Raw genomic sequence first — 12,800 nt, 5'->3', positions numbered from 1 at the left:
AACAGATGAAATTGGCATCTTCAGGCATCTGGAAATTGTACCCAGGGATGATCCAGACTTAAGGAGATCCACAGTTCCTCCTGAAATCTTTGCCTTTTCTAAGATTTTACATAAATACTGCCTTGAGGTCTTCTCTTTTAGTAAATACACAGCTTTGCCTTCGTTTAAGTCAAATTCTGTGAAATTAACTAGAAGCTTACAAAGCCATCATCATCTGGGCTTCACAAATCTTTTAAAGGCGAACAAAATAATTTTGGCATATTTAAAGTTCTGAATTTAAGAACAAAAATAAAATAATTTTGCCAAACCTAACTGACCTAAAACAGGAACATTTTAGTGTTATTTAATGCAAGACGGTGAATAAAATTAGGGTTTCTGTGTTGTTGTTTTTTTCCATATGTAAATATTTGATTTCACCTACAAGTCTCTTATGAGCTGCTTTAACGATTGGTTATTGGACTGAATGCAGCCTTAAAGGCTGATGAACTAAATGCAGCAGTTTATGGTGAATATATGATGCATTACGCAAAAGTCTTAAACATTTATTTAGTCCTGTACTTCCAAGACGCCATATTTGTAACACTTAAATGGTTTTGATGAATTCAATCAAGTTGTTTTCTGAACGTCTTTCAGCCTTTTGCATTAGTTTAGCTTTCCATTCATTGATAAAAGAGATAGATGGGAAAGTGAGAAGAACAGGGATGTGGTGAAAGGAAGGAGCAAAAACAACTAAAACTTCTTCCTGGTAAGAATAAAATAAAGAACATAGACATAGGTATGTATCAGTGTCGTCATAGACATTTTCTTTTATCATTAAAACGTAAATAAGAGTCCAAACCTTCAGATTTCATGCTGAAACACAAAGAGAAGAAAAACTCAGGAACACTAGAAACAGTGGCAGAACTTACAGAACAGGACAAAGGAGAAACCTCAGGGGAAGCAGTGACGAGTGAAAGTGCTTTACTACTGAGGAGGCTGATTGCTGGAAAGCTTTACAGGTGAGTTCATTTGTTGTGAATGAATGTCAGCCGTGAGGAGAGCAGAACTGAGTGAGTGAGGGAAACAGAATATTATACACAGAAAGGAAAACACTGGAATCTATGGAACTGAGATTAAAAAGATAGACACCAGAAAACAACCCAGGCAGAGGAGCAGATACCAGCTGAAACATGAATTACATGGAAAGAGTCATTAAGCTACAGACTAACATCATGCATGACAAAGCCAAAAGCAATGATCATACAAAATTACAACATGGAAGATCATGATTGATAATATTTTGTTTAAATTCTGTCAAACCAACGTTTTTGGTGCTTACCAGCTTCTGCAGGTTCAGGTTTTCAATTACCCCGTGAACTATTCCATGGATGCATGGTTAAAAGTTTGTGGTTGCAATAAGTTGTTTTTAAAATGTAATAGTTGTTTAAAGTGCATTTATATTTATAAAAACCTTGGTAGAAATGGATGAAATCAGAGTGTCTGCACCAAAATGCAGCAGTATCCTGCCATGACTCTATCTGTGGCACCAAGCAGCCAATCTCATATTTTTTAAATGATTTTAACCACCAGCTAACATTTTCTGGAAAAAGAAAAAAAATCTACCAAAATGTACATTTGACGGTAGTTTTCATTCATTTTGTTTGTCCTTTGCCTATTCAATGTTTAAGTTATTTTAATGGTAAAATCAAAGTACGATTGGTCTGAGTGCACAAAACCAGACAGCACAGACTTCACCTCGTTATTTTATAAACACAGAGGAAGTTAGTGAAACCCCAAACCGTCCCTTCAGATGTCCTTATATCACAGGACTGTGTGAGCATTTTTATCAGTTGGTCCTGCACAAAGCAGCAGGATGTTGCTAATTCAAGAAGGAGACAAGAACGGGGATCAATATGCAGACGGACTCCGTCCAAAGCTTAAATGAGTCCCACTAACAAATCCTCTAAAGGTTGCTAATCCTATAAATTTAATTTGGATGGAACTATTCAAAGTAATGGGAATTGACTTCAGTGAACTGAAGAAGAGCTGCAAAAAAAAGTTTCCTCTGTCGTCGTGCCAAGATTTATTGACCTTAGAGAAGCGGCAGGCGAATGCAGTGCTTTTCATTCAGGCTCTGGACAAACTCCCTCAGGTTCCTCCCTCTGAAAACAACGTACAGAGTTTAGTACATCAGAATAATGAGTCAATAAGAATGTATCAAAAAGTTTTCACATCTACAAAAACTATACATCACATAGCAGTTCTCGTTATATTTCCCTGACTTCTTTGCTATATTTTATTCTATATTCAGTGAAAAAACAAAACTTCAATATAATACTGTTCCTGTCAGCTGGAGCCAGTCTGTTGTGCATTCAGATATTTGACCAATAAAACCGATTCTGTTCCAGTTGAAGTCTCTCCATGAGCTTTGTCCTGCTCAGGGTCAAAGGGCAGCTGGATCCTTTCCCACTAAAGTGAGAGGCAGAGAGCCACCCTGGAAAGGTCACCAGAACCTCATAATGTCTCCTTTTGTTTTGCTCTGTGTTTCAAGCTTATTTGAGTTGAAAACTGATGGAAAATCTTGCGTTGTGATGTTATAAACCTGCAGTAAATTTTGTTTTTTACATCTGTGCACTAAAATTCTAAACTTTTGCCTTTAGAAGAAAATTAAAAATCACAATGAATCAGTGTTTTCCTCAGTGTGTGTGTGTGTGGGAAAGACACGTTCTAGCTGCGTAACTCTGCCCGTCGCCCTGACTTTGCCCTGAGGGGTAACAAGTAGGAGTCATGGGAAAGAGAAATGTGCCAGTGGCTGGCTGATTTAAACCGCTGAATACTTTTGTTCCAGGTGTGTCTCTTGAGCCCAAACAGACACACATGCTTGACTTATTTAAACAACTGTCCATCTGCTGCAAGCACTATAATCAGGTGAGGAAGAATTGTGCTCCTCCCTCCTTCCTCTTACTCTTTTCCTGTCCTCCTGTCATCATCTTTTTATTTATCAGCTGCTTTGTAGCAGCGGACCACACACTGATGCAGCTTCTCCTTTGAGCTGATCCAGCAGAATACACAGTTTGGTCGGATTCAGCGCTCTGCAACCTGCTGCAGCAGAGCAGCAAGTGGCTAAAATTGATTTAGAAAAAACAAAAATCTTTATAATGTAGATGTAATGCCAATTGTTGACTTGCATTTCTACAACAGGATACTAAAATGACTTGTAATGTTTTACTAGCTCTAGGTTTTTCTTTCATTTGTTTGGAAACTTCAAACTTTTTTTTTACATCATTTTCCACAAATATCTATAGTAGAATCCTCATTTTGCAAAAGTTTTGTTTTCTTCTCTTTTAAAACATAAAAACAGAAAAAAACTGTATTTCCTTGAAAACAGCAACACATTTCCCATAGAAGATATTTATCAAAAACTACAATCTGTCTTTTTTCAAAAGGTTATAGAACATTTTCAACTCCAGACACGTTTTATTTAGCTGGGTTGAGGAATTTCCTTATTACGTAGTAGGGATTCTAATCATTTTAAGAATTAAAATAATTCTTAAAACACTTATAGATGTTTACACACATAAGGTTTGGAAATCAGAAAACTTCCTGTTGAACCCCATGAAGTAATTTTAAAGAATCGTAAGATCATTTGTCAGTGGAATAAACAGAAACACGTAAAACAATTCATCCGCATCTATGGATTCAGCTAAAATATTTGGAGTAACACCTTCTACTAACTCACCTGTTACAATCTATTAGAAGGACAAGAAAAATAAATTATATATACGTTTGGCAATCTTTCAGTGAAGTTTGATTATTCCCCTTAAATTTAACCAAAACTTAAAGAAAATGTTTCAAAGTGATGCTTATTAAGTAAGATAGGGACACAGGAGTTACACAATGTCTGAGTTAAGGTCTGTTTGGTTCCCACTGACGCAGTAAGAAGGCAAAAACTGGCTTCACACATGCTAATATAAATATATTGAAAAGATTTTAAGATAATCTGGGCTAACCACTATGATTCTTCTTTTTAAAAAAATGTGCTAATTAAGTAACCAATCTATAATAATGAAATAATTTTTTCAAAAACAAGGAGAGCTAAACCACGACAGAAAGTGGTAAACGTTGTTATAACTAAACCTCATGTTCACATTTACCAGGACACTGAGAATCAGATGTTACGCTTCACACTGAATTCACATTAGCTGGATTCACACTCGCGACTATTACTCACTGATAATTAGTAAAATGTTGTGTTCACCAAACTTTGAGGTGGCAAAAGAGAACATTAAGGCCGTGAAGGGTAAAATGCTTCCAGAACAAATGAACACTGCTCATCAAGCATTTCTTACTCTTCAAACATAATTTCAACACTTTACAATTTATTTTTCCTGGATCCATTTGTTGTTGTTTTATTTCCCTTCATCCTTTTTTTTTCCTTCCTCCAGTCATTTTCTGCTCCCTTCATCCTACATAAAATGCGGTACTGCAGAATAAAGGCATGACTCACAGACTGAAAGTTGGTCCACATGTTATTTACTCCAATGAGATTGTTATGATTCACAAAGTCATTTCATGACGTCTATTTATATATTTTAAAAAAACAACACTATTGCTTTGTCTTACTTCTAGAGAAGTACCCTAGAGCCTGTAAGGCTTTTTGTTTTTTAAGCTTTTATCTAAAAAAAAAAAAAAAAAAGTAAAAACAAAAATTAATAACTAAATTAAAAAGCGAATAAATACATAAAATTGCAACATGGACAGTTTATTCATGGCCATATGTGGTGTCGGTCCGATAACTTTTTAAGTGTTACCTGCATAAAAATCCAAAAGTAGTTTCCTTCTTACCTTTGGTATTTGCATAACTCTGTAATCAGAGAAGTAAGCCTTACTTTAGGGATGCCTCTGCACATGACCAATCATTTAAGGCTCTGAAGCAGGTCATCATTTTTGGAGAGATAAAATGAAACTGCAGCACAGTCTCTCGCACTTCCTCTGTCTTACTGTAATTGTTGGGAACAAGCCATCATTGTTGCTCTGTCAAACAGAGAAAGCATCATTTCCTGAGCAGAGGAGGATTTCTCCCAGGGAACACCAGCCTAGTTATTAGGTTTCATAAGGACACTGTTTTTACCAGGCAGTGTGCAACACAACAGAGGAATAAATGTCAATACAAAAAAAATAAAACAGAGCAATTAAATTATTTTTAACTAATTGATTAAAAACAGACAGTTATGTAAATGCTGAAATACAAGAAGGATTATTTATTTTAAAAGGACAAAAGTTGGAAATTTGACCTTTCCAAGTCAATTTTGAAGAAGTCAGCTGAGTTGATTTTGTTTATTTGGTGTCAATTCGTATTTTCAAGGGTTTTTATATTTGCCCCATAAAACCTTATTTTATGGGGCAAAAAAATAATCCAATATAGACAGACTCCAGTTCAGTTACATACAGTCCAAATGGATGCTGTAACACAGTGCAGATAAATACAGCTAATGATGTCAGTCGATTTAAGGTTATTTGTGACTCAGTTCTCTGCATCTCTGCTGTCATGGGTCCCATTCCCAGTTTGAGTCGTTTGCTGCTTCTTCCCTTATTTCCTATCAAGTTGCTGTTCAACAAAGGCAGCAAGTGCCCAAACAACTGCTGCTGGACTATAAAGTCTGATCTTACAGGGATGTTTTTTTTCTAAAAATGTACAGGTGAACTAACAGAACCATGCTTTGTTTCTCTCATTGTCTAAAACTAAAGACCGGCACAAGTTCAGAATGGCACACTCACACACACACTTGAATGTGTGAACCTGCATCCACGCACTTCTCTTGAGCTGTGTGTTAATAACAAGCTGCAGGTTAATATGAGGGCAGCTGATAACAGAGCTGAATCACAGCCTACTGATTAGTCCGACTGGTCACAGTTATTAGTCCGCTTGTCATCTGGTATCTGATGCGATGCCGAGTCCTGACCGAACACCTGTGGGGCATTACGAAATACAACGCGAGTAATTCAAGGGAAATATGTGTAAACCTGCAATGCCCAAGCAAAACAAACATTGGATAATAATATTATTACATCTTAGCTTTTCTTCTTCTGAAGCTCCGACTTATAACCTGAACCAAATGTGGACCAAAGCAAAGCAACGCTTCAAGTGGACCGACTAATACTTTGACCACTTCCAGAAATCCTCCAGCCCTTCAGCAATAAAAGGACTACCCTGTAATGTCATTGCTGTCTGCACAGTGTGTGCTGGTTCAAACACAGAGAACAACCAGCCTTGTCTTATTGTCTGGAATAAACAAACGCTCCGTAACAAAGTAACAAAAAAAAAACCTGAGTGAAAATAGAAATTATCTTTCTGAAAATAGCTGGTAAAGGTCAACAATGGCACAAAATCAATCAGAAAAATCCAACTTTCGGTTTGAGAACAATTACAAGGACAGAAAAATAACTTCATGTTAAGAAATAATCTTTTTTTTTGCTAACTCACTCTTGTCATAATTACCAACCACTTTTTCCCCCATAAAATAATGCAACCGAAGCGTTTTTCTGCTTCATCATTTGCTTTTTAGAAGTTCAGCAGAATGTTTGGAGACTTTTAATCACAGCGTGCTTCTTGGGAGGGAAATGCCATGACTCACAAGTAATTTTCCTTTAGTTCCTCTATAAAAACGGAAAGACAGAGGAACATTCCACTCAAGTAATGGAACTGCTGAGAGCGTCCATTTTACTCAAACGAACTGATCGGACCGCACTGAAGGCATCACTGCTAAAACTCACACCCAGAAACATCTTTTTGCATCGTTTCTAATCTGAGTGACCCAGATCACCTTGCAAGCAGAAAACACAGTTTTGTTTATGCGTCTGAGCTGCAGTTAAATAAGAAATTTTAGTCTTCCTCATTTCTATGTTTGCTTGATGCTTCTTGCTGAAGAGTTGCTGATTGTATGCTGTGGTTAATATAGTTCTTTGTCACTTTTGACGCTGCATTGCTGCAGTCGTTGTGAAGTGATCTGTACCTAAGGCCTAAAAATCATCCCAAAAAAACTTTCTCTAACTAATAAAAGTAGGTTTTTAAAGGCGGTTGAGCAGCTTTGTACCAAACCTACAAAGCTTAAAGCCTTGGATCCCAGGAAATATTTGGCAGCTGAGCGCTCACATTTTTGTCTTGTCCTGAGCTGAAATCACCAAAAAACGCCGTAAGCGAACCTAAGAGAGATGCAGCCCATCAACCTGAGGAAGCACTAATGTCCTCAACTCAACAGCACAAATCCTTCTTGTTCTCTTTCTTTTTTGACAATCAAAAGATGCTCTTATTTCCCCGAAGCGAGTACTCTGCAGACCTCTATATCATCAAAGCTGCTGGCACACTTATTGGCACTGTGTGTCAAGAAGCTAATTAAACTAGTCCAGAGAATTTCCTTGGTATTACAATATGTGCTCTGTCATAATGTTACATATCACACGATAGAACGCTATTAGAATATATTAATGGCCTGAAGCCATATCTTTTCATTAGGCCGTGCAGGGTGTGTTTTGACAGACGACGATTGTTAATCCTCAGAGAAATTTGCGAATAATAACCTTAAGTTATTCTGCGTGTAAGAGCAGACGCAGACGAAGGCGGACTGATGGACAAATCATCCACACAAAGAAAATCGTCCTTTTTACTGGCGACCCATCAGATAGAGGAGAAATTAAAAATGAGGAACAAACTGTTTTTCTCGTCTCTGAAACGAAGCACCACTCAAACTGCCTTCAATGCAGTTAGCTTCTCTTAAGCCCCTTCAGGACCTGCACTGCTTTAATTATACAGATGGAAAATGAAAACTCAGCAGAGCAGCATTGATTCGGCATAATATCAGAGGAATACGACAGATCTTATTATTGTCCTGTTGTGGGTGTTTTGGGTTTTTTTGGGGGGGTTTTTGCGGTTACTGCCACGTGAGAGATTCCTTTGTTTTAATTGTTTGGTTCTTGCTTGTGCCACATGTACTGGGTTCACTTTAATTGGAACCACTGGGCTTTTTGAACCAGATTCAGCTACTTGCAGAAATATTCATAATCCTTGAGGGTTTTTGTATTTTTTTTTTTTTTCTGTTTACACCATAAACTTCAACATGGTTTTATTTTTCGTGGGAGTTGATGTCATTGTGCTAAAGAAATCAGCACATAATAGTCGGGTGAAAACGATGGTTTTCAACATGTTTTACGCTTAAAATATTTGAAAAGTGTGCGATGGGTTTGTGTTGTCAGTCATTTTGTCAGAGCCATCCTTTACTATCTTTGAGTTTATCTGGACTAACTTTGCAAATTCATGGACTAAATATATATTTTTTCAATTCTTCTTTGCAAAATGATGCGATCTGACTGAAAGGAAAGCGTCCATGAACAGTAACGTAAAAGTCTCAGCACAGATTCTCAGTCAGATTTCTGTCTTTACTTTAACTGAGCCATCCAAAAACATTCCATTCCATTCCAACTTTTGTTGTATGTTCAGGGGGGTTTTTGTCCTTCTGGAAGACGAACCTGTATTTAGCACTATTAAAACTCCCACTAACTCCGACCGGCTTCAACGTTCCTACTAAATGCAGTGGATCCCCACAGCATGATGCTGCTGCCATCATGTGTCACAGTGTGGATGGTGTGTTCAGGGTGATGTGGACTGTTAGTTTATTTGAATTAATGCCAGTTTTCTTCACAGTCTCTAATAAATACTGTCTTTGTCCCAGATGTAATTTAGGTGGTTTCACAGCTGTCGCATGCTTTGTTTTCCAGCACTGAGCTGAGCTCTGACGCTCAAAGCTCAAAATACGGGATGTAAACTTTTTTATTTTTTATTTTATTTCTCCACAACTTTCTCCCTGACCTGCCTGCTGTGTACCTTTGTCTTCGATGTTTGTTGTTCTCCGATGTTTTCTTAACAAACCTCTGGGAGATTTCCATACAATTTAGATTTTGTGAAGTATTTCTCCTGAAAACAAATCTAACACAGCTGAACTGTGGTTTCTACATGAGTCACTCGACTTATTAAAATCTGTTGGTTGTGCTGGTTTTAATTTATCAAAGTCAACAGGGGTGAATTTATGTGTGTATTATTTGTTTGGAAATAATACATCATTTGTGTGGTGAGGTTATAATGTGATAAAATGTGAAGAATTTCTCTGGGAACAAATACTTCTTACCGGCGATGCGTTCATGCCAGGTTTCTCTCTGATCGTGCGTTTGCCCAGTTTGGAATATTTTCTATGAAAACAGTAAAACTGACAACAACAATTGAGATTTCTGTGCAGATGTGTCTATTTCTTTCCAACACCAAGTCTGCCTGAATTTTGTGTCTCTAAACAAACACAATCACTGCAATCTAAATCTGCTGATGCCACTAAATAAATCTTTTACTTGGACTGTATCGAATGGTACCCTCTGCACTCTTTCTATTTATCTCTCCCTAAAGCAAAATGAGAAAAAAAACAATAGCAGACCAAACAGCGTGGAAGTTTCTGCTTGGTGGCTTTTAATTTCCTGTGTGTATATCACATTATGTACACTGACTACAAATATGTACATCTGACTGGACTGATGGATGGAGGCAAAGAGACGGTCGGTTGCTGACCTTATCTATGGGAATTAAGGGAGAGATAAACAGACAGCTGGGTGAGTCAGTGGCCTAGTAACTGCAGTACGGTCATTCAACAACAAATACACTGTTGACATTGCTTTAATGAGTCTGAGGTGTTCTCCTAATGTCCACAAAGCAGATTGGTTTTGATGGGACCTGTAAAACGTACTTTACAGCTGCAGAAAAATGAAAAAAACACAATCATATGTTCCCAAAGAGTTTATTGCTAAAGTGCAGCCAGTCTAATCCTTTGGACACCAGAAAGAATAAAAAAGAAGACGAGGAATATTCTCCTGAAGCTCCATGTTCCCCTTTCAGTGTTAAACGTTGCCTAAAAGATATTGTGTTTCGTATAATCAAAAAATTCTGCAAAAATAGTTCTCTTTCCAATCCACTTCTCACCTGAACTGAAGGACCACAAAGAAAGAGCCAATATTACAGCTCGGATCCCCACCTGTACGACATGAAGGGTATTTTGTAAAGATGATACATGTCTAAAAGGCAGTCCACTGTTTTTCTTAAACACATAAATAATGTGGGCTTCACTGTGATACAGAGCAGGATTTTGTTTGTTTATAATTGTTGATAAAAAAAAAAACTCTCTAAGGTTTACAGAAGAATATCTGAAGCAACCAGCCCGCTGCCGCCTTGCTCCTGCTCGTTCACGCTTCAGACAGCAACGCGTCGTCATCGTCTGGATTTGGGTACCCAGCATGGATACTGATGGGAACCCGTGTCTGTAAAAATGCTGCTTTAGTGTTGGAATGCAAATAAAGAGAACCACATCGCTAGACGGTTGTTTTGCTCCTTTTAGTCGGCACAAAAGCAAATAGAGTTTCTCAGACGTTTTTCAAAATTGCAACCAGAACAAGGGTGACATCAATCCCAGATCTGGACTTTGTCTTCTGAGGCAAATCGAACACAGCAGAGGACAAGACCATGCCGTTGTTTTGAACTTGAACTAACAACTTGTCTAAATCCATATAAACATGCAAGCAGAGACGGTATTTCATATTTATAAATCCAATGAAAATGTGACTCTCCTGCGTCTTGTAAAATAAGTTCAGAAAAAAGGACAGAAAGCCTTGGTCCAGTGAACCAAAGTCACAGTTGTGTGACTTTCTTCATATGGTTAAAATGAATGTTTTCAACATCTAGATCACAGTTCAACACGAAAGCTTCTTGTTACGTCACCTCATTTAAACACTTGCACATTCTGCATATTTTTCAGGCTTTTGCCTATTTTCATTTGTTTGTTGGTAAAAAAATAAAAATAAAAAATTTGGGATGGTTCAATAAAGCTGTGGCTCTGGGCTACACTTTAATGGAGAAGATCTAGTTAAAAGTAAAAAGCAGCAAATGTTATTTTTGTCTGTAAATGGATAATAATCTTCACTAGGCGGTTCAGAGCTTTTTCAGTCTCATTTTTTTTAGCATGTCAGAACATTTGAACACCGGCTTAACGAGGTAAGTTAGGGTTTTAATGTCATGACGATGTCTCAATTCTTTTCGGGGTTTATTTCCATGGTAACTTGTGTTGGATACGTGCACCAATGCAGGAAATAAAAAAAATGAATACAACTGTGAAAAAAAAGTAAAATCAGAAGCATATATGATGTAAAATTATTTTGAACAGCAAATAAAGCCTTATTTTGCTTTATGATTGTTGAGGAAGATTTTCTAAATTAGTTAATTTTGGAAATATCTGGCTCTATCTTCCTCTTTGGCTCCTAGGTCCTCCCGGCAGGCCGCGTGTAGCCACAGAGAAAAACAACAATGAATGTTGACGTCACAGAAATTACAACAGAATCTGCAGAACAACAGAGGCATACATTCATTTACCTGATACAAATGGAAAGAAGAAAAAGGAAAGAAAGAAAAGCAAAGACGTACAAAGACGTCTTTGGAGAATTGCAAGAGCAAATCTAATTTGTTACTCCTGTGCACAAAGTTTTATAGTCAAGGATTCAATTAAGGTGTATCTTTGCTCATCCAACCAGGACCTATTTCTGACCCTTTTTTAAAGTTAGAAACCCCCTGCAATTTGTTCACAAGATCAAACACCAGTTGTCACCATTATCTAAATAAGGTGGAAGCAGATTCTCCTGAATTCCTGCTGCTTTATAGCTTTCACAGATCAGTGTGAAAAGCTGGAACTTCTACTGATTGCTACTGAGTACAGATCAAAATCTTGGCAAACAATCTGCTTTAACTACAGGTAAAATAAAGGTCAATAGGCCAGAATAAGTTATTAATTTAAAAACTATAATTAGGCTATTTCAATCAAGTCATGTTAAGTTTTAAAACTAGCATATTTAAATTTATTTTCTTAACTTGATGCAGTTTGTAGCTCTCATAGTCACCAATAAGTATCAAACAATGCCTCTACGATATTGCCGCAGAGAATCCTAAACAAATGTGTTTTGCATCAGAGAGATTAGAAAGATCAGACTTCAGAAAACATTTCAAAGGAGTCAGGCAGTTCAGAGGATTGTCCGTCTGTGCTGGAAAAGAAAAGGTCAGTGAATTACATCAGCGCAAAACGAACGAGGATGTAAGAGGGATGGAAATATCTGGATTTTAACAACAGGAGACATGAAGTCGGGCATGAATCCACCGCCAAACATTTGGCTGTTTGTTCTTTTTTATTTCTTAGAAATTAAAGAAAGCTAAAATGGCATGGGGAAAAAATCTGCCACAAAGGAACGTGCAAGTTGGATTGTGCAGAGCAACATTGCCCTCTTGTGGTACCAGAGTGTTGGTGCATCAAGAGGCCGGATGCGCAGTTGGGGCATCGATATCATAAAGGTCTCCATAAAATATCACAAATGAGAGTGAAAAGAACTGCGAGAAGTTTGTCACAGACATTTTAAATTTCAGATGTAGCCGTGTGAATCTGTGCCCTGGTTGGAAATGACTTCATTTATGATAGTTTCCTCTTTTTTATTGGAATTTGAGAAATCTGAGGCACAATAACACATGTTGGAAGGGGTTATATGTGACATAGAAGTTTTTATGTTTGCATCCAAAACCAAAATGAACATCAAATGCAGTACATGAATGCAGCCATGCAGTAAAGTATACAATAGTTTATTTGAAATGGATGATATCGAGCTAAACCCGGCTCAGTGGGTTATCATTTTTATAATTTATCATTTTTGGGTTGTTTAGTTTTTAGGTGCTGGTTAGATTTGTATTTCTTAATTCC

Source organism: Poecilia reticulata, chromosome 16 (genome assembly GCF_904066995.2).
Source record: "Poecilia reticulata chromosome 16, P_reticulata-male-v2, whole genome shotgun sequence".
Lineage (NCBI taxonomy): Eukaryota > Metazoa > Chordata > Actinopteri > Cyprinodontiformes > Poeciliidae > Poecilia > Poecilia reticulata.
This window is presented reverse-complemented; position numbering follows the sequence as displayed.